General features: G+C 48.3%; 1 protein-coding gene and 1 non-coding gene across 2 annotated transcripts in view; both read right to left on the bottom strand.

The window, feature by feature from the left end:
* LOC149351650 (uncharacterized) overlaps positions 1–23,025 on the bottom strand; it is a 249,816-nt gene that overhangs the window by 131,532 nt on the left and 95,259 nt on the right. The window lies entirely within an intron of this gene.
* On the bottom strand, positions 5,552–5,835 carry LOC149351651 (signal recognition particle RNA). Its single transcript, XR_016291956.1, has one exon.

Genomic DNA, 23,025 nt, shown 5'->3' with positions numbered 1-23,025 from the left:
CTTAGTTTGAGCATAACTATACGATCCCTTTGATTGGTTGCATGGTTACTAGCCAAAGTACAATTGGCCCCATTTGAAATTCGCGCACTGTGACGTCACGAGCATATCGGCCAATTGAAAAGCGTGACATTTTCTGTCGACAACTCCTGCTTACAACGATGAGGCATTAAAGGCTTCCGCCTTAATACGCATGTTACCATGACCGGCCGAATTCGCAACTAAACTGCGGTGCGTCGACACACTTTTTTTTTTCTTTTTTCTTTTTTTTGGGGGGGGGGGAGGGGGGGAGGGGTGCGATCCCAGAGCCTAGGATACATCGCCATTCACCTCGAAACGGTGATCACGGAGGCCTTCTTGGTGTAATCGCCACGGGTTTGCATCGCGTTGCATCCGCGCACTCCGTTGTGAGTGACACTGCATGTGCCTTTGTGCGCGTTCGGTACAACGCTGTTGAGTGTTCGATGGAACGCTGACGGTAGCGTTCGGTGCGACGATCTCCTCCTCCTCCTCCGCTGTCCATAAAAAGGCCGTGCAGGGCGCTTTCAGTATGTGTGCTGTACTGGATGACCAAGCGTCAATAAAGTGTGCGTGCCTGCTCCCCAGAACGTAACAGGTCGTGTGGCAGGGAATTTTTTTCATGCAATTTTGTCGGCAATAAATGCCTCTTTTGTTGCAGGAAAAACTTCAACATGCTCGGAAAGAGCCATACAATTGATTTTTACCATGAATAAAACCTGGCTGGAGCTCTGTCCTCTCTAATTCGTAAGCTTATGTGATCTATGCAAAAGTATGAGAGTCTGTTTCCTCATCAACTCTTCTCTCGTGAAACTTGCACTACTTACTTCAACATCGAGTCCTGAAATAAACGTCCGATAATCAGAGACGCTGCACTTATGAGGCGAATATACGTCAGCTAGTATTAAGGTCTACTCCTGGAATTATACAATTATCTTTGACTAAATCTCGCAATCTCACAAATGTACTTAAGGTAAATTTATAAACTTGCTATTTTCCGCGAGTGGCCTGTAACTGAGCATTTTACAAAAGATGACCTGACATTTCAAATTGTGAGCCTAATTACTTCAACTTCTGCCTGAGATTTTACTCCATGCACGGTTTCGACGTGTTCCTCAACTGACATCGGGAGGTAGAGTCCTCCCTCTAGGGACAACACACCTTTCGCGTTTTCTTTTCCTGTTGCGGATATTTCAGGAATTTTTATACATCTTCCACGGGAATGCTCCCATAAGCTTCCAGCCAATAATTTCGACTGTGCTATTCCTGACTGCTCGTCTCTCACAGCTGTCTCAAGCTTAGATTTACGTTGCAGCTCCTTAATCTCATCCTTTTACCTTTCGAGCGTCTTGAGCATCGCGTACTGCTTCGAAAAATAGTCCAAGCTTCTTTCTACTCTTCCTGCCTTGTCCTCTTGTTCTTTCTGCTTTACAAAAATTGCATCGTGGTTCACTGTTTGCATTTAATTATCCTTTTCTTATTTCTCCAAATGAGTCATCACATCCAAGGTCATTGCTGCCACCGAAATAATAATTGCTAGGGCTTAGTAGCGCTAAAAACAGCGACGAGAGTAGACGAAAACAACACAGGCGCTAGTGTTGTCTAGCGCCTGTGTTGTCTTCGTCAACCCTCGTCGCTGTTTTTTAGCGCTACTACTATGTCCCCTCAATCCAAACACCAACTAGCCCAGCTTTTAAATGATAATTGCTAGCACTTCTTCAAGTTAAAGTTTTCTCGAAAGTTTTCATTGTTGCTAGACTGACTGCTTTTGTCTTGATGACTGCGCCGCAGCAACACTGGCGATCTGGAATGTTCACGAATCCATGTCGCTTTTAGCCTTTTTTTTTTTTCTAGTACTTGCTTTGTCACGCCCGAGCATTGCCCAGTGTAGTGAAAATTTTTACAAACTGACCACCTGGCATTGTCCTTGGAACTTTCATACAGGCGAAATAAATTTCAGCGTCTGCCATCGTAATTAGATTGAGTAGGGTCCATTTTAACGCTTAGTAAAAATATTCAACAAAATTTAAGTAGACCGTTCCCCTTACCAAAAACGATGAGGCAAAGCTTTTGTGAACGACTCTGTCTGGCATTTCACTGGTCTCTAGTTTCACGGTGGTTCTTTTTTAGTTTTATACTGCAGCCGTCTTCTCTCTAACCTAATGTTTCGTCGCTGTCTAGTGATGCCATCCAGCACCTACTCTACTAAATGCCCGTCTTCATCCTATGCTGCCCGTGTATAACAGTGCCCGGCGATATTTCTGGTTTTGTTGGTCAGTTTCCCGTTCACAGTAGCTGGCTCAGAGACGATGGCCTAAAGCGACTGGACACTTCTTTCAGAAGCGTTGATCTGATAGTCCGCTAGACTACATAAAGTGAGTTGTAACATATATGCTTGAATTTGTAAACATCTCTGAAGTTTGATTCAGTTGTCGTTTCCCGTACAAAATTGTAGCATTGATAATGGAAGGCAAATAATCCATCATAAATAATTTTACTGACGTTGGAAAAGCGTATCTACTTCCGCTCAACAGGCGCGTGACTAACTATGCGAAGAAGTGAATTAACTTGGTCATCCTAGAGCAGATTGCAGGAAAGATATGCGCTCTGACTATTAACAGTACTGGCAGTTTCCACCTGCGCATTGAATTAACCGTGTTGTTTAGGTCTATTTGAATACGTGTACCATTAGTCAGAAAAATGGCAGCCTTTGTTTCATTTGCATAAACTGTAGGATACTTCAGCGCTGACAAAGCTCTGAACTTACGAAGAAATTTGTTTCTCCTTAAAAAATAAGTTGGACGGGCGGGGGATGTAATTGTGATAGTACAATCTACGAGCGTAATGAATTTTAAGGTTAAGTTGTTTTCCGCGCGTTCCTGAGGCGCGTCAAGCGCTGAAATAGCACAACTATTTTTTCGACCACATGCAGGCGTAAAATGGCCGTGGCGCACGAATTTAACTACGAGCCCAGACGTCGTTCAGAAAATCTGAGGCGCTCATATTAACTATCACGGAAATGACTGTACCAGCGTTCGGCTCACAGGCGTGTGCGACATGGGAATGGCGATCGCTTTCCGCTCACAACCATCTGCCCATCCTTTGCCGTGGCCTGCGGAAAGGGCAAAATCGTCCAAGTTTCTCGAACCGGCCGCTTAATGAGCCCTGGAACGCCCCGAAGCAGCAAGGAACGTACACGCCTGATGGCTGCACAGTGCGTGGCCACGAATATTTAATTAAGCGAAGTATTATTGGCCATGCTCAAAGCGTAGGTGTCACAAATTAGCGGGAATATCTATTTTTGCCATTCTTTCTATCTGGCGTGTAGAGAGGAGGTTTGCATGGGAACACTGAGTTCACTACACGCACACAAAGCACTTCGGCCAAAGACACGACCAGCAGGTATACAAATGTAAAAATAAATGGGCCTTGCGGAAGCACGACTGCACGTTACAAACGGCTTTGCATCGCCTACGTGGAACACATTTTGGACAGTTAAGAGAGGGTGGAGTCTATTAACGTATTACTGGAAATCGCTTAGTCGAACCTCAAGCATTCTGTGCTTGAGCTAAGCGTTCTTGTAACGATCTCAGTTTAGCGTCTTAATTATTTTAGCAACGTACCGTTTCCTATCCATCACTCGGCGCTTGAAATCGCTTTGAGAGGAGATGCCGAGATCGTGGTGGCAGAACTTCAAGAATGCGTCGGAAAATGTGCAAAGAAAAAGTGCGCTGATATTACCAAATAAATGAACCAGTAAAGGAGCTGCAGCCCGGTGTCTGCGTTTCGACAAGCACATTTGTCTTCGTCAGGGGAACGGCAGGCATACCGGGCAAGGTTTGGTTTCTGTAGCTTCCTTCTACACTGAACACCAAAAAAAAAAAGAAAAAGAAAGGGGGGAAAATAGAAATAGATGCGTCTAGAGGAGTGACGGAGAGAGAGTGTTTTGTATCAATGGAGAGGGATAGGTCTTAGGGCATTGTGAAAGAGAAAACAAAACGTGAAGAGTGGTGAGAAAGGTATTTGTAAGAAAAGGGAAAAAAAAGACGTTTTCAGAAGACTGGAGAACGTGTAGACGGATAGAGAATACGGGCAAGTGATGACAGTGAGCCCGTACGTGCAAAGAACGAGGCTCTCGTGCCTGAGGCCAGAGAGCAAGAAAGGTCGCTTTTCCAAACATTGTTTCGTATGAGAAGAAGGCTACGGAGGCTTAAGGTGTCGAGACTAGGATGGATGACACTGTCCCTGTTCTGACTGTTATGATATTTCTTCAGTGATTAGCGCGAACCATACTCGAAGTTATTGAGAGGGTTCTGCATTTTTTGGAATTTATTTTCGAGGAAATTCGGAGGTTTTTTTTTTCGAACCTTACTTTCTCCAAAGAATTTGGCGATTATCGGGAGTTATCATTTTGTGATACGCAATGTTTGGAGTTTTTCGCATTTTACCTAGTATGTCTCAAGTTTCAAGCAACCTTCTTCAGGTCCACAAATATGCAGCGGCGCTACAAAAAATGCTTCATTAAACGACCAGCGGCAAATATATATATATATATTAAAGACAAGCACATTTGTCTTCGTGACAGAGCCTGTCCTTTTTCAGGACAGGCTCTGTACGAAACGTCGACTCCCAATAAATGTTTACTTAAAAGAAGCGTTTCTTAATTTCGCATATATATATATATATATATATATATATATATATATATATATATATATATATATATTGTAACGGCATACGACCTACGCTAACCAAGAGCGCGCTGCGCTATACAAATAAAGAAGAGGCGCGGGGCGAGCGCGAGGGGAGAGCGCGCGGCGCTAGCGCGAGAGGTGGAGAACGAAAGAGAACCGCCGCGGCCGGTTGTGTCTGGGTCTCCTGCGTCTCTCTGTGCCATTCTCTGCGCGGGCCCGCCGTCCCGTAACATTTGGTGGCAGCGGTGGGATCATGCCGCTCACCCGCTCCCAGAATCAAGTACCCGACGTGCCAGTCGACAGGACTCCGCCACCAGCCGACGGCGCCGACGACGCAGCGGCCGGCACCGCTAGACCTGGGCGCTCGGAGGGGCTCGGTTCTCCGCAGCGGCTGGACGCCGGTATTAAGCGCCTCCTCGATATTGTTACTCAGCGGATGGACGCATGGGAGGCCCGTCTGACTGCCCAGGCTGGGGAGATGGAGGCGATCCGGCGCGACTTCCGTCGCCTTCTGCCAGTCGAGCCGAACACGGGTCCGGTGCCTCTGGACGTCCCCGCCACCGCTGTACCCGGCTCTGCCGTCGTTGTACCTGCGGTCGTAGCCGCCAATAGAGTGCTCGGCGCGGGCGCATCATTGGACGTCGTGGAGTTGCCCACGTTCGACGGCACCATTTCGTGGGATGCTTACCGCATCCAGCTGGACAGTATTGCGGCGGCGAGAGGTTGGGACGAGCAGATGAAGGCACGGATGCTCGTCGCCAAACTGAGAGGCCGCGTGACTGAGCTGCTGCAGAACGTGCCGCCCGACCAGCTGGGCTCTTATACTGTCCTGGCGGGCCTCCTCTCCGACCACTACAGTGCCCCATGCCGCCCATTCACAGGTGCTATCCCACCACTGCAGAGCGCGGGAGCTTTTGCCTGCTGCGTTTCCGCCCTGGGCCGGTTCGCTCCTCCTTAGGCGACCTGGCCACCACCGGGTTCCCCTGGGGTCACCATATCGACGCCCAGCTTAGCGCGGACACCCGATCAACATAGGTCAACATGGGGCAGAACTCCCAGCCTCAACCCGTCCTCTAGCACCGGCCTCCAAGTAGCTGGATTACAGGGGCACGCCACAACCCCCGGAGGCAGGTGTTTCGGCATTTCTGGAAGATGTTATCGGCGAAAGTACCCAGGAGGCAGGTGTTTCGTTTTTCCTGGAAGATGTTATCGGCGGAAGTACCCAGGAGGCAGGTGTTTCGTTTTTCCTAGAAGGTGCCATCGGCGGAAGTATGCAGGAGGTAGGTGTTCCGGTGTTCCTGGACAATGAGAGTGGCTTCGACGACGACATGTGCCCCGCCCTTCAGGGCCACACATACGGAATAGGCGAGTGGGCCTGTGGGAGACGGAAGCGAAGACTGACCAGATCGGAGCGTGATGCACGGCGCCAGCGTATCAAGCGACGCTGCTTGAGCTCAACGAACGGCGACGACTCCGGCTGGGAGGAATGAGCTGTCGGAGGACAGCGACGACGAACTAGAGCCTCCGCCGGAATTTTCTGTCTACGTCTCGACCCCGCCAGTGCAATGGCCTCGTGGAGCGTGTCAACCGCACCCTTACGGATATACTCGCCTTCTACGTCGCTCCGTCCCACACAAACTGGGATCGTTTTGTTTCTACTGCAGCTTTTGCACTCAACACTGCGGCTCAAGAAACAACGCATGTCACGCCGTTCTCAGTCGTCTATGGCAGAACGCCCTCCACCCCTCTCGACGCGCAGTTGGGCCTTCGCCATCCTACTGCGTCACCGACTGACTGCGCCCAACGACTTCGTTCCGCCCGCCTCGACGCTCAGCGCAACCTTCTCACGGCCCATGCGCGTGCGCAAGTGGCCAATGCTGCAGCACCACCACTTCCCTCCTTCCGGTCCGGTGACTTGGTCCTCGTTCGCCGCACCATCCGCGCGACTGGCCGTGCCGCGAAGCTCTTGCCCCGATACCGCGGCCCTTACCGTGTCGTTGCACGGCTCGGCCCCGTTACGTACCGCCTAGAAGACCTCCCCGAGCTTCGACCACGCGGTGTGCACCACATTTTTCCCGAACATGTCTCCAACATGAAGCGCTATGTCTCCGGCACCCACCGTGATCCAGACTTGGCTCCCACGTCCTCCCTAGTGCCGCCCTCCCGTACCAGAACCAGGCCTCCCTACCGGAATGCCGCCCCATAAGTGGAGCGCTGTGCCATGAACGCAATCCCAAGTTCCGCGGTGTGCCCGTCCCGAATGGGCACATCGAAGCCACCCCATCGCCTACAGGACGACTAGACGAGGGCAAACGCGGCGCCGGCGCGGCGCTTCCACGGGCTGACACGAAGCCGCAAACGCGAATACATATGCCGTCGCCCGACTGTGCCGTAGGAACTGAACGTCGTACTAAGCTTGAGTTTAACGGCTTACTGGAACCACTTTCCGAAGGCGGGCAGAAGCCCTCGCAGTTCTCGTACGGCGAGGAGTCGCCTACAAGCAGCCCCGGGATCTGCCGGGACCGTTTGGTGTCAGACGACACTATGTCATCACAACGTGACGATGCCTCCTGCACATCAAGCTGCGCCGGTGCGAAGAACCTCAGCCCGGGCTCATCGGGACGAGTTCGATGCCGCCTCCAAAGCGAAGCACGCGCTAGGGGACACCAGCGGTGTTCCAACTGCGTTCTATCCCCCCCCCCCCCCCCCCCCCCCCGGTGGAAAGATGTAACAGCATACGACCTACGCTAACCAAGAGCGCGCTGCGCTATACAAATAAAGAAGAGGCGCGGGGCGAGCGCGAGGGAGAGCGCGCGGCGCTAGCGCGAGAGGTAGAGAACGAAAGAGAACCGCCGCGGCCGGTTGTGTCTGGGTCTCCTGCGTCTGTGCCTTTCTCTGCGCGGGCCCGCCGTCCCGTAACATTATATATATATATATATATATATATATATATATATATATATATATATATATATATATATATATATATATATATTATATTGTAAAGACAGACACCGAGACGCACTGAGCTGAGCGCCCGCTCGATTGCCTAGCCTCTTTTTTAATCCCACTTCCTCGTCTTCTTCCGCACGCGTCTTTCCTCTCTACTTCATCTTTGCTGTCTCGGCATCACACTCGGCCACGACTGCGGACGCCCTGTTGATTGTAGGCGTCGTCGCACCCAGACCTCGTTGTCGTACACGCGGCCATTCGTCTCGCCCCGCTTCAGCAGCCGCTCCTTCATGGTCTCGTCCTTCACCTCGACGTAGAGCAGGTTGGTGCACTTGCACACCTCAGCCTCGAAGCGGTCACACTGCTACCGTCAATCAGGAACCCTTTGGCTGTCGCCACGCTCTTCCTGATTGCTTCTTTCAGCAGCTGCAAGACCATGACCAGTGGGACGAGCTCTCCCTTCGTCATGATCCCGTTCACCTCCTTGCCCAGGTTGCTGCCGGACTGCACCTCCGCCCGCAGCAGGTCACCGGAAGAGATGTGCGTGAAGCCGGAGTTGGCCGCTATCTTTTCGCATTGGGTACCCTTGCCGGAGCCGGGGCCGCCGAAGACAAACACGACGGGGAGACGTTGAGTTTTAGAGGCCCGTCATTTGGCGTTGAAGTAGGGGGAGGAGCAGGCTTGGCTGGCTGGCTCTACTTCAGCAAAGATGAAGTAGAGAGGAAAGACGCGTGCGGAAGAAGACGAGGAAGTGGGATTAAAAAAGAGGCTAGGCAATCGAGCGGGCGCTCAGCTCAGCGCGTCTCGGTGTCTGTCTTTACAATATATATATATTCGGTGCTCGGCTGCTGACCCGAAAGCGTATTCGCCAACTGCAGCCTGTACAGCCACAAGGCTTGAAACCACGGTGAATTGATCACGGTGACTGAAGATTGTCACAACGGCTTACCCAAAAGGTATAATAAATCCTCTTAAACGGCGTTATATGCCACTATGCATCACGATTTGCGACCTAAAAGGGGAAAAATGGCAAAAATGAAATTAAAAAAACAATAAAATTACAGTTCAGAGAGCGGAGTCGAACGGCCGACCTTCCATACGCAACACGTGCCTCTAATCCACTGCGCCATAGTGGCGATGTCAAGCCGTCGTTCTGAATGAATATTTATAACCAGCCTTAATGTGGCTGCTACCTGCCGGTGGGCGGCGCTGTCATCGCTGGTTGTACCGGCTGCATTTGGCGAACACGCGACCCGAAAGACGCGGGTTCGAACCCGGCCGCGGCGGCTGAATTTCTTTGGAGGAGAAATTCTAGAGGCCCGTGTACTGTGCGATGTCAGTGCATGTTAAAGAACCCCAGGTGGTCGAAATTTCCGGAGCCCTCCACTACGGCGTCTATCATAGCCTTAGTCGCTTTGGGACGTTAAACCCCATAAACCACCAAATCATATATACACGAGCGTACTTTTCTCTCTGTCCACCGAACCGCAGCACGTTCCTTTCTGTTCAGGGCGCACAACATTGAGAACGCCCATTCGACTGCCGCACTGGATACGAAAAAAAAAATTTGCAAGTGTGTCAGGACGTTATTGTTCAGCAAATTCTCCCATTTCATGGCTTTCATTTTGCAAGCACTCTGGTGCTAGCCGGGAGGGATGATCATTTGTATAACGGAAGCGAACACTGTGTCGTAAGTCTCGGATGTTCCAAGCATTTATTCGTTTATGTTCGGGCTTATGACCTGCAGTCACAGCCAGTATGACTCGCCACTATGCTGCAACTCGCTAGCAATATTTTGTGCTATCGTGCAGCCCCATTTCTCAGCCTCAACATGGTAGTACTGCCAAAAGGTACCGATTTGCACCAACCCTTTGGTGCCTTAAGATCTCTCAGACTTACGCATGCGCAGAGCTCTGTCAGAAAGATGTACAACTCGACTGGCACTGTGAGAAATATGCATGATTGTACTCCTTTGATGAAGGGCAGCAGTCAGTGGGCAAAAAAGTGGCCAACCTTTAGCCGGTGTTGAATATTCGAAGCCCACATGTTTCTAGTTTTAGTAGTGCTTTTTTCCGCTCCGTAGACATTTGTGACATGTCTTCTTGTTCGCTTTCAGGTATTGGGACGTTCGCAATAAAACGCATGCGAAGGGTTTGAACACAATTACTGGTATGTTCGGGCCAGCGAGACTCTACGAATCGTACTTTTTCCGACAAATTAGAGTTTGAAAAACCCTGTACCGGCGAGCGTTTTTCGGCGTTTCGCCCTGAACGCAAAACTCACCTTTTAGAGAAAGTGAGTCGGAGTTTTCGGCAAGAACTGAAGGCGAGCTTCACGACGCAGTTACACAGTGGCGGCGTGCAGCGAGCAGAAGTCTGCGTTCCAGGCGCAGTACGTGGGGTCATCAAAATTCGTGGCTGCATTCGCCATCGCCGAGTTCTTCCCGCTGCGAGGAAAGACGTGGCTCGCCCTCTTGGAAAGAATGTCGCAACTAGAAATCAGTGTTCAGGAACTCTGAAATGAGGATGGTACATTATGATGTCTACCTCCTTCGGTTCGCAGTACGCTTAAACCACGAACAATGCAACATTCGTGGGATAAGCTGTCCCAAGCTCGATTCATGATCTGCGTATGGAGGTAAAGAACACGACTAACGATGTAATTGTTACGCTTAAATCCTTCTTCGTATTTTTCAGGAGGACACAGGGGCGCAATAAAAGACACGGACCCAGAAGTAGACAGGGACGAGCGCTTACTATCAACAGGCTTTATTCGACGTAGACCGTTAATATACCTTCGCTTTACCCAAGCGCCACTGTGCGAATCACAGGCACGTGGGTACCAGAGAACACCAAAATAAATCCAAAGGCAGGCGATTACAGAAATCTATCTAAGAAAACCATTTCAGATCGGCGAAGTATCACAGATGAATCACTGATGTAGTTATCTCCTTTTTTTCTAATGTAATAGGCTTCCACCAGTTCCCGTTAAATCTGATCGCAGCTTCTCAACAATACTTTACAGTCCGATAAGCGGGCAAAAAAAGGCGACCTTATTCTCCTTAGTGCATTTTTGGCAATGGTCCGGGAGATGGGAGCCTGTCTTCTTTAAAGAGTTCTTGTGCTCCAGAAGGCGCTGGTTGAGGCAACGTCCAGTTTGCCCAACGTAAACCTTCCCGCAAGTGAGCGGGAACTCATATACAACTCCTTTTTTGCAGGTTGCGTGAGGCTTACGGTGTTTTACGCCCCACTCTTGCAGTTTTTCTTTTCTTCTTATGCGTGCACACAGACCGGACAGCTTTCGCGGAGCAGCGTGATACTTCGCCGATCTGAAATGGTTTTCTTAGATAGATTTCTGTAATCGCCTGCCTTTCTTTTTCTTTTGGTGTTATCTGGTACCCACGTGCTTGTGATTCGCAGAGTGGCGCTTGGGTAAAGCGAAGGTATATTAACGGTCTGCGTCGAATAAAGCCTGTTGATAGTAAGCGCTCGTCCCTGTCTACTTCTATGTCCGTGTCTTTTATTGCGGCCCTGTGTCCTCCTGAAAAGTTATGAACCAACACGCCCAAATACAAATACTTCTTCGTATTTATTTTCTCTTCTTGAAGCCTTTACAAAGCCGCGCACGCGAAGTTAGGGGAGGGTAGGTGGGATATTCGCGCATAGCATACCAAAACAGAGGCGGTATCTTCAGACTTTTAGTTGCTTATTGAACAAGGAATGTGTAGAAAATTCACGTAATCCGTAACTTTGCTGCTCAAAGCGGAGGTCGCGTGCGTTGCTAGAGTGAACACACCACTCCTGTGTGTACTTGTGGCGCGCATTGCCTTTTAAAGCACGGATATTGACTTTCTGATATCATTGTCATATATTCATGGTGAGTCATCATAAATTGATCACAAACGCAACCCATGTGCTTTGGCATCAGGCTGACACATAAATTCTTGATTAGTTTTTGCATTACTTTTTCTTGTAAAAAAATGGCCCCCGATTAACCTACATGTTAGGTTAAATGTGACATAGGTGCGATAGCGCCTTTGTTTAGATTTGTTTGTCTTTGCTAAGCTTTTTCTTTTAGCTTGAAAATTCGAGTTGCACCCAAATGTTCTTGCAGTAGTTCCTCTTGCGACAAGCCGCCTGAGCTGCTCGTTGCGATTCGAGTCGCCGTTCCCTTTGTCCGTCGGTCTCTGAAGCCACTTGTACACGATTCTTCACTGTACGTTCATCCGCCGACTTTGTCATTTGCCTCTTCTTTTTATTTATTTATTTATTTATTTATTTATTTATTTATTTATTTATTTATTTATTTATTTATTTATTTATTTATTTATTTATTTATTTATTTATTTATTTATTTATTTATTTATTTATTTATTTATTTATTTATTTATTTATTTATTTATTTATTTATTTATAAATACTGCGGTCTTGAACAACAAGACCATCGCAGGTGGGTACATGATTTGTGTAACACCAAATGACAAAAAAAAAGAAAATACAGCAGACAAGGCGTCACCAGCAGCGAAATTACATCACACTGTACTGTATCGTTTCGCAACATCAGAATACATACACTGCAGTCATAGAGCCAAGCATATAACAGGCTATAATTAAGTAAATCAGAAAAAAAGAAAAAAAAAGTTACTGAGCAACCGAACACTCAAAATTTCGTCACTTGTTGCAGCAGCGCCTCAAAATGGGACAAATTATTCTCTTCGACTATATGACCAGCAAGGTTGTCCCATTCGGTAATTGTTCTAGGAAAATAGGAATATTTGTAGCAGTTAGTTCTCGTGGATAAAGGTTTTACGGAAAGAGCATGTCTCAGGCGCGTTGCATAACCACTAGAGTAACTAACAATTTTCGAGATGTCAATGTTGTATTGCCCATGAATTAACTGGAAAAAGAATTTCAAACGACAAATACGGTTTCTATCAGTAACGGATGGTAAGCAACTCATTTTAAGAATATTAGTGATAGAGGTGCGGCCATAGGAATTATAAATAAATCTTACTGCTTTCTTTTGAATCCTTTCTAATTTGTTAATGTTAATCTTGGTATATGGGTCCCAGATCATTACGGCATATTCTAAGATTGGCCGCACAATAGTGTTATACGCAAGGAAACGTGTTTCAGGAGTAGCGAACCGTAGTGCACGCCTCAAGAAGAATATTTTGCGCAGAGCATTTGCCGAGACGGTATCAATATGTTTGTTCCAGGAAAGATTATTGGAAATCCATAGGCTTAGATATTTGTAGCATGTTACCTCAGAGAGTGCACTATCGGAAGTACCATACTGGTAGAGAAGAGGATTCCTTTTAAGCGTTATTCTCATATATACTGTTTTATCAAAATTTATCACCATTTGCCACCTATCACACCAGCGCATTACCTTCCGAAAGTCATTATTTAGCCTGATTTGATCTTCACTTGAGTTAATTCGTTCATAGAGGACACAATCATCAGCATATAACTTAACATTAACAGAGAGATCTTGGACGATATCGTTAATATATTTAATAAACAAAAGCGCTCTTCACCTGTTTTCCCTTACCGTTTAGCAAGCTTATACTGCCTTCGCCGCTCTGCTTCGGCTTGCAGCCTAGCTATACCCACTGGATAGAGGGATTAACGTTGGCGCTCTCTTTTTTTGCGTTTCTTTCTTTCTTTCTTCCTTCCTTCCTTTCTTTCTCTCTTTCTTTCTTTCCTTCCTTCTTTCCTTCTTTCTTTCTTCCTTTCTTTCTTTCTTTCTTTCTTTCTTTCTTTCTTTCTTTCCTTCTTTCTTTCCTTCTTTCTTTCCTTCTTTCTTTCTTCCTTCCTTCCTTTCCTTCTTTCTTCCTTCCTTTCTTTCTTTTACTCATCCTTCCTTTTGTATACGTTGCATGTGTTTTCGACAGCACACAATGAAAAAAACAAGGAGGCCAGAAAAAGTTAGACAACAAATGGATCGCGACGGAAAGCCACCACTCGCTTCGATGCTCCGAGGGAAGCCATCCTCCCAGGGAGTGCCTCCGTTCTACCTGACGGTAAACTATGCCCTCTAATATGCACTTCAGTGTTCCACCACCGAAAAAAAAAAATTTCCTGCCCTCCTTTCCGATCACCCATGACCACGTTCCATCTGTCTGCAACGCGCCGGTGAAGAGCCTGGCAGCAGCATTTCGAGCGCAATCCCAAATCCCGGTCGATTTCCTTTCTATTTTTTTTTCTAGGTTCCTTCCGTTTACTACAGCCTTCTGGGTACTCGCCGAAACGAGGAGACGCATTTCGGATGGAGAAATCTCGAAGAACCCGTGGCTGCACGGGCTGCCGGACCCCCACCCTGACGGACCCGAGTGCAACGTCCGCTAGCGCCCAAGCCCAGGACGAGGTGGACAAAGCGAGGGTTGGGTAGGATACCGGACGCAGCGCCGCCGGTAGCCCGCGGTGGAGAACGGCACGTGGTCGGCGGCAGTTTGCTGACAACATGGTCGCAGAGCCCGCAAATTAGCAGCTGCGCCCGTGGCCTCGACACCAGGCATATACTTAGCCTGCCGACGGCTGCCGCGGACGTTACGGCCTACCAAGCACTGCCGCCCAGTGCGCAGATTCCTTTACGGTTAATTGAGCTCTGTTTGTATACCCGCCGGGGCTGTTAGCGCGCGACTACCAGCGCAGGTGCTCCGAGATGGTCCAGCGGTAATGGAACGCCGTTAAGGGTGGCCGCCGTCTCCAAACTCGCTCGCTCGCACGCGCGCCGCGCTCAAGCTTCCGTGCGGTCGCGTGGACTTTGAGACGGGGCTCTTTCAGAAGCCAGTGGCCGCTAACGGACCAAGAAAGCGTGCGGCTAGTGCAGGAAGAATCGTCGCCAATCGATTCGCTCACTAAAGTGGGCGCGCTTCTTACGTCCACAACATACAGCGAGCGATTGTGCAGGGGAAGTATCAGTAGCGCATTTTAAGCAGCCGCATACACTTTTAAGAGAGAAGTTAGGGTGAAGAGAGATAAGTTTGAAAACGCTGGCCAAGTGGGAGTCACCACGTATTACATGAGCTTTGCCCGGAGACGTACAGGCTACCGGGTGCGCCGTTCAGCAGATTCTCGACGCCTTACGTGGCGTCACGAAACTACGTCCTCGGCTCCTGATCCCTGTTGCGAAGTTTCAACGCGAGCCAAAGATAGAGATTTGTGGCCGTGCGAAATTAGAATCAGTCCAAAGTGCTGTAGCTGGTATAAATTCATTTACACCGCTTCGAATGCGACCTAAGTTAATGTTTGATGGTGTGCTACACTGCAGCAGGGCCACCATGAATCATTCAAATCCGTTCGACGGGCTGCTTCTGCTTATATTGATTTCCGTAAGCAGTGGGCGTACAAAGAATGCTATTTCTTTCGTTGGGTTGCAAATTCACCATGCCGCCGTCGGTGATCCTCGAGTACCTCGAATAACATCTCGGCGGCATGACACTTCCAGGTAGTTGAATATAACGGTGATACACGTTTCCTGTTTTCTTTCACACTCATTGATATAGCGGAAAAGTCACAACCTCTGCAAACGCACGCCACCAGCTCAGTTGTTATCACGCCGACCATAGCGCATCACGTCAAGTGAACTCCGAAGCAGGACGCTGACGCCACAGCTTAATACCTGCCGATTGGCCCCCTAGCGTACATTCTTGCCGTCAACACACTAACGGCTGCTATGCCATCACGCATGCAATGCAGGTCTTCTAGGACGAGGCAGTACTATTCGCAGCTGTTTCGGTGACCCCAAACCCCCGCAAACATAAGTATACTCATACCATACAGGCCCATACAAGACCAATAGGGCTTTGGCAGACCTGAACTTGTAAAGTGTTTTCCTTAGTACGAAATTGATTGATTGATTGATTGATTGATTGATTGATTGATTGATTGATTGATTGATTGATTTATTTATTGATTTATATCGTATGATATTGTCGACGTGTTGTTGCAATAGTAAAGCCTCATTTCTCTACGAAGGGAGCGCTCAAGAGAAGCAGGCGAAGGGGGCATACTTGACAGAAACGTGGCTGTTAACACGACATCGCCATTTCCAAGGCTAGAAGGCTAGCGGTAGCTATAGGGGGCTGCCGCATTTTGGGTTCACAGCGACACAGCTCGGCCATTTGCTGGGAGCGGCGCTGCAGACTGTTCGGCAATCTGGTTCCACGTGCTCCAAGAGTTCAAACGTAGTATGCGATGCAGCAACACACCTTTGCTCCCCACAGTCCTCCAAGAATCGCCCCGAATGCAGGAGCACAACACGGTGGCCGATCTCTGGCGTGACTTCTTCTCGGCCATAACGGAGTAGTCGCTGACATCAACGGTTAGCAAGCATTGTATTGTACCCACCTAAGCAGAAATAAATTGCATTCACCGGGAGAAGCCGGCTACGTGAGTGTACCTCCGTTGTTGCGCCTCAAAACAGCACGAAGAAAAATTGCGCCGCCATTGTGGCCGCGAGGCGGAAAGAGCTGCAATCTGCTAAGCACGTACACTCGGCCGCTCTCAGATGTTTGGTATACAGCACACGAACTCCGGAACGAAACACTTTGCGCGAGAAAAGTGGAAAGCAAGCCCTCACCCGCCATTCGCTTTCAATTCGCGCTTCCCCGCCGACCAGCGAGCCCTGCGAGAAAGAGGGGAGGGGAGTGACCTCGGCGCCCGCAGATACGGCCGCGGCGCTGTAAAAGTGCGGAAGTGTCAACGACCACGGCGACATGCATCAGCTGTAGAAACCGCGGCACCTAACGGCCGTTCCGCGCACGTTTATAACGGCCGGTCCCCGCCGCTTCCCCTGCGCACCTTAAAACTGCACCGGCGAGCTCCCCATCCTTCAAGGCAGACGCCCAAAGCAAGGCAAAAGCGCAGAGAAAAACTGTGGCCGCCGAAGCAGCGCTCTTCTTTCTTCTCCTCTATTTCTGTGCGTTGTCTTGTTTTTTTCTCTCTCTCATTTTGCCTCTCACGCCAGTTGTTCCTGGTGCTGTTGGGCATGCTTTCGCTACACCCTGCGCTCAAACATTTACTCAGCCGCCCTTGAGGGGGTTGGGGGGGAGGCTTCTGCGTGGCGTCGGCCGGCTTTATTGGCCTTGCCCCGGCTGGTCTCGCCACCGGCGCTGATGGAGTGTAGGACGCTTTTGATAGTTTGCGCCCGCACGGGGCAACCGAGGGGCGGCGAGATTGGTGCTCATTCCGGCGGCGTTTATGTCTCCGCGCGTATCTGCACACGCCACACGTCTGGCGCCCCGCCGCACCGGCAGGGCCGCTCGCCGCAGATCGCCGACGCCGGTCGGCGGTGGGCTCACATCGCGGCCGTGCTCCGCGGCGGCGTCTGTCCGGCGCGGGCCGCAGATGGGCGACGGTGTGGCCTTATTCTCTGCGGCAAGCCCGTAGAATAAGGAACGCGCTTCGTACTGCTCAGCTTCGGCTTTCGACGAAAACTGGAGATATCTCGGCGACAAGATTCCTTGACCACGCTTTGACAGAGTCGCGATTCTTATGCTTTAATTATGAGCCATTTCTCACCATAGCATCGCGATATCGCCGGTCCGACAGACTGACGCTCTGCCACGCGGCGAAAGGGGACCCTGAAAGCGGCAGCCACCGGCGATGGCTTACGGCGTTCCTTTTTCTCCAGTTATGTGCGATGTTCATTCTGTGTAGTGGGTTTTTGCTTGATTCAGCAGTCTGATTATGATGAGAGCATTCTCGCCAGTGACAGTATCCTCAAAGCGCACGAAAATGAAAGAAAAAAAAAGTGCGATGCTCTGAGAGCGGCGAACGGTGCACGTTTACATTCAAATCATTCTTACATAGGCAACACACCGACACGCATTTTCCAGCATATTTCGTTTTAAAGGTGATAGATGCCAATTCACGGTTCAGCTTGAAACGCGCCAAATATGTTAATGAAAAAATAAACCGCTTGTTTTTGCATCACGTATTTATGTTACTAAGCTCTTCGACTAGAGAATTATACTCGTGTGCTACTGTATATGAAACACTCGCTGATTTTTTTGGTAAACATGGAAGCCAATCGCACGGTTTTGAGTTGCCCAGTGTCGCAGAGAATTTATGTAGTAAGCTGAACTCCAAGTACCGCAGCATTTTCGTCAGGTCTTCGCAAGAGCACACTCCTTTCTTGTGCAATTAACGGGAGGTCTGAGCTGAATGAGAGAGTTGGGAAAATGCAGCCTGTTCTCTCCCAAATATCACGTGGATCAGTGCGATAAGTGAAAGCGAAGACAGATCGCGTGGACGAAATGTATTTGAGGGCTGCAGCTCAACGCCACATAGCAGCGCATTTCTATGTTTATATTGAAAATAGCTTGTATGATGTGTTTAAAAATTATGCATTGTGTTTTATCAATTTGTTAATTTAGCCTCAGAGGCGTGGCTTGATGGCGAGCTAGTGCATTACGTTTGACGGGAGAAACCAGCGTGCCATAAAATTTAGCTTCAGTTTATGCACCTTATAGCCTCAATTGAAAGCAAGCGATAAATTCGTTTTAAAAATAAAATATGGATTTCTTCGAATGCTTGATCGGAATCGTAGTGCCTGGGACGCCGGCCTGCGTTAGTACGATAATCGCATGGCTTGCTGCAGACTGAGCTTTATGCGTCGAAGCTGCGCCTTGGGTGTGACGACATTATACAGCGGAGGGCTCCGAACGTTGACCATCAGTCGTTATTTAACGTGCACTGACACCGAAGAGCACGTTTGCGTGGTACATTGTCCGCATGCATATGCAGTCGATGCGGCTGCAAATAGAACCCGCCGCCCCGATCTCAGCAGCACCATTTACAACCTCCGTTAAATACATTATCGTTGCGGGAACGAACACTTTCATTCGTTTGACTAATCACAGTGAGTCGACCTGCCGTATTCGGCGATAAGTACGGTATCCGGCGTTCGGCATGGCAACGACTTTGTTCACACACTTTCGCTTTCATCTCAAAGGGCGACCCCAAACTTACCATTAGTGACTTGGATGAATGACGCAACAAAAAAAAATAATAAAACGCATAGGCAGTTGACGTCGAGTCAGAAAACCCATTACTAACCGAATACAATGAAGCTTTCGAGAGTCCGCGATCATACAGCTGCGCTCCACATCGCATGGCTGGTGGTGCCCTCTATAGGCCGTGAAACTCGCGAATAGACGCGAAATCGTTTGGTGCTAGCTCTTGCTTAGAGAGCTATAGCTGTCCGAAGTTGCAATTTATTACGATGGCACCGCATAACCGATGAGCACAGATGCGGTGCAGCGTTGAGTGACACTGAGTTGTGGAGTGCGTGTACTCACGCCTCAGTCCTCCGGACCATCTGGCAGCGTCTGGTGCCGGTCGCTTCCGCGCCGTGCCATGAGCTCGCACGTCTGAATCGAGTGAGAGCGCTTCCACCTCCGGCGCGTCTGCCCCGCTTCCCGGGAGCGCACCTCAGTATTTTGCTGGCACATACACTCAAGAGTACGCTCCCAACGACTTTCTATCCCTGAATTCGCGCAGCAAAGCTTCGGTCTACCCGTATTAACCGACACTGTACGGAGCGCCTTCTTGAGGTTTCGAACGGGAATTCAAGGCGAATACATAGAGATCGTGTTATGCGCGATACACATACAGCTGGAGTTTCCATTCGCAGCATTGTTGGGTGGCATCTTGGTAATTTTTGCTTTTATTTCTTTCCTTCTCACAGTGGCATTGCCATAAGAAAGTTTCCGAATTTCGCAACGTCGTCGTCGCCGTAGCAGAGTAGTAATATGCAATACCGGACAGCCTAATGACGTCACCACTGCGAGACCACGTGCTCAGCTCCTGACCATTGACGATGAAGCATCATCATGTCCACTTAAAGAGACACTGAGGACAATTAAATGTCGGCCTGGATCGATAGTGTACTGCGTTCCGATCGCAAAGAGACTACTCTCACTGAATACGAAGCTTTCATTAACTATAAAAGAAAAAAAAAACGAAATACAGGTGTCGCCATCAGCGACCGATCTCGCAAGTAAAACACGTGCGTCGGCACCGATTCTTGGGAACGAGTCTCAGAGGCTATGCTAAATCGCCATTCACTTCAAAACGGTGGCAACCCCTCGTTTTGGGTAATACATAGCGAGTTTGAATTGACAGGAGGGAGCGTTTCTAAGCCTATTTTCTCGCCGATAAATGAAATGCGTATTTTGCTGCCGGACAAAAGTCAGCTTAGCCAGAGAGAGCCAGAGAATAGATTTATACAGAGAGCTATGGCTGGATGCAGTTGTCCTCAGTGTACATTAAGAGCCCAATGAACAATGTGTCATCTGAGTTCAAGCGATCCAGGCAGGCCTTGGCGAAGAGATCTGGAGAGGAGGCCCTGTCGTAGGCGGCTAATGAAGGAGGGGGTGGGGGTGGGGGAATATGAAATTAAAACAAATCAGTTTATTTTCCCATCTTACAGTACAGATGGAGACGTTGTAGAAAAAAGCTGCCTAGGGGCAGCTTGACGAGTCTGCAAACCTAAAGTTCGGCAGGGAGGCAATACGAAAGTTTGTACAGTTTTAAAACAAATGCGCATACACCAAAGAAGGCAGAGATTATACACGAAACAGCAGTATGTATACAAGTAAACTTAAGCCATGTTAAATGAATACATAGTGCGAATTTCTCGCCGCGAACAGTCAAATAAATCGAAATTTTTGATATGGTACATGTTAAGAAGAGACGGAAGAGTGTAGTGAAAGCATTCTTTTCCAAGACTCAGACGAGGTGTCGGCACTATCCATTCCACCTCATGCCCTGTTGGATAGCTTAATACATTTCTCTATAATTCGACTTATTTTCTGAGGTTTGTTAGGTTGTTCTTGATTTCTGATTTAAATATGACACTGAGGCGATATTTATAAAGATTATGGGCTTTTATAACTTTCGACTGACTAAAGAAGTTTGCGCTGGGATGTAGGTACGATGAGTTATATGCATGTCGGAGATATCTTTTTTGGATTAAATAAATGCATTCAAGGTTTCTGAATGTAGTAGTACCGCATACTAACTGACAACAATTTAAATGTGAGCTGAACAGTGAGTTGTAAACCAGCAACTTTAAGCGAGTTATTGCTCCAGTGATTTCAGCTATTTTTTTTAACACGTAATTGACATGATGGCCCCATGACATACTTGCGGAAAATATAACCCCTAGTCATATAAACTGCTCCACTCTTTCCATAGGACGCGAGTTCAAAATAATATCTTCATGCGTTGGGATCAATTTATTTCTCGGCCTGAATATGGCAGTTTTTAGTCTCACACTCTTTTATCCTCATTAAATTAACTGTTGGGCATTCTTCTAGAGCCGCCGCCTGGTTCCAAAGTGCAAAAGCATATAAAAGGCACGTGCTGTCAAATTCAAAATAGAACATGAGCAGAGGCCACGCAATAAGAAAATAAATGCTCTAAGTTGGTTTTAAAAAAAATTTCGTTGTTCATTTGCATCGTTTGCTTTGAGGAAAAAAGCAGGAGGGTCAAGTGTAGCGAACGGCTCCAGGTAGCGACAACAGCGCTTTCAACAATGTTTCCTTTTTATATGGGCGAATGAAAGCTGAAAAAAAAAATCTATGGAATGTTCTGAGCTACAGAAAATACGTGAACGAAGCGATCATTCTTGAGTGAGTGCTGAAGATACTCGCCTGGGCGTAGGTCATACGTTTTACTCCGCGTGACAAAGATGAAGAATGAAGTGAAACGCTGGAAGTAACGACAACAACTCAAAAACCTCGCACCTACTGCACACGCGAATACACATGCATGCATGCACACGATCAAGGTTACCTCAGAGGGTTTGAGTCCGGTGCGGCGCCGAAGGGCTACAAGCGCTACATTCGAAAATAATAGGTCTTAAGAACACCCGCATATTTTTGTCAGGCACGCTGCTGTTCTTGTCCGTCAGGCTCCACTCGGAAGCAAAAAGTGATTTGTATACGACGCATTCATGGAAGTCACTTTTAAATGCCCTCCGACACCGATGTCACTGTACAGAGCATGGTTAAAAGTATCTTCGGTGAAAAGGCAGAGTGTTCTTTTTATTTTTGTTGTTTTTCTTAAAATCCCTGTACATCATAGTATTGCTCGCCCATATGCTATGGTCTCAAATGGGACTAGCGGTACTGAAAACAAATAAATAAATAAAATGCCAGAAGTTTCAAGCAAATAAAACAATACGGCTTGCCTACATTTACGTCGATTATTATTGCGGACTGTACTGTTATGAATATTACAGAATGGTGGACAATTAAACTACATTAAAGGGAACAAATTGACTGGATGTCCGCAGAAACCATTTAGAGGATTATAGTGGGTAGCGCAAGAATTAAGAGAGAACATCTCAGCGACCTCAGATCTACTGATGACATTACCCTGCTATGTAACTCAGGGATCTCGATTACAGTGCGAGGCTAAAGTACAATGGAGGGTAAAGTACGTGGAACTCCAGCCGAATCTCCTGGGCATTCGAGCGCGGGAACCTTCAGGGCGATGACTCTCACGAGGGAGACGACTTCGGCAGAGAAAGCCGCAGCTCTCTCAAGGAGCGCAGCCAGATAGGAACTTCAGTAAAACATGGGGCTGGGCGAGTTGGTAATTCATACTTGGTGGGAAGACAGTGCAAAAAACGACAACCGCAGGGGAGGATAGGAAGAAGGAAGAAACTACTTGGCGACAATCGAAAGATAATGAGAATGCCAGCTAGCTGTATGTGCAGCTCCCTTATCTTATTCGGTGTCTAAAACTGTGTTCGGGGACTAAACCACGCAAACAATAACAAGGATCCATTGACGTCCTGTACAGGAGGACAGGGACTTTTTTCCCACAAGTTCTCTGAAAATTTCCGAAAAGGAGGGGGGGGGGGGGGGGGGGGGAGTGTTCAATACGCGAGGAAAAAATTTTCCTCGCGTATTGGTTGGTAAATGAAAATGGAAAATGGTTGGTAGCAAAAATATTTCCTCCAGTTCGACTCGCCTTCTAAATAAAACATAAATCACTGCTCAGAATGGCTTCCGCACTCGAGACTTCATCGGATGCGACACAGCTCTAATTGGGGTCATAGGCGTATGCAATATATGCACCTTGACAGAGAGCACCGATTACCCGCGTGGCTCGGCCATTTTCACAACCCTCCCTATAAAACCACTTTAGAAACTCAGGCTATAATATATGCCACAAAGGAGCATCTCTGCTGACCAAACATCAGTCCACTAACATCTAGATCTATATCAACTCCAGCAAAGCCATTCGCAATATACAACACCGACTACTGGAAACCCACCTGCATGCCATTCTAATAGAATCCTATAAGTGCAATCTGAACATTGCAATCATCATGCCGGCGA

The sequence above is a fragment of the Amblyomma mixtum genome, chromosome 3, assembly GCF_055824585.1.
Source record: "Amblyomma mixtum isolate Tamu chromosome 3, ASM5582458v1, whole genome shotgun sequence".
Taxonomy (NCBI): domain Eukaryota; kingdom Metazoa; phylum Arthropoda; class Arachnida; order Ixodida; family Ixodidae; genus Amblyomma; species Amblyomma mixtum.
Note: the sequence above shows the minus strand (reverse complement) of the source record. Positions and strands in the feature narration are given on the sequence as shown.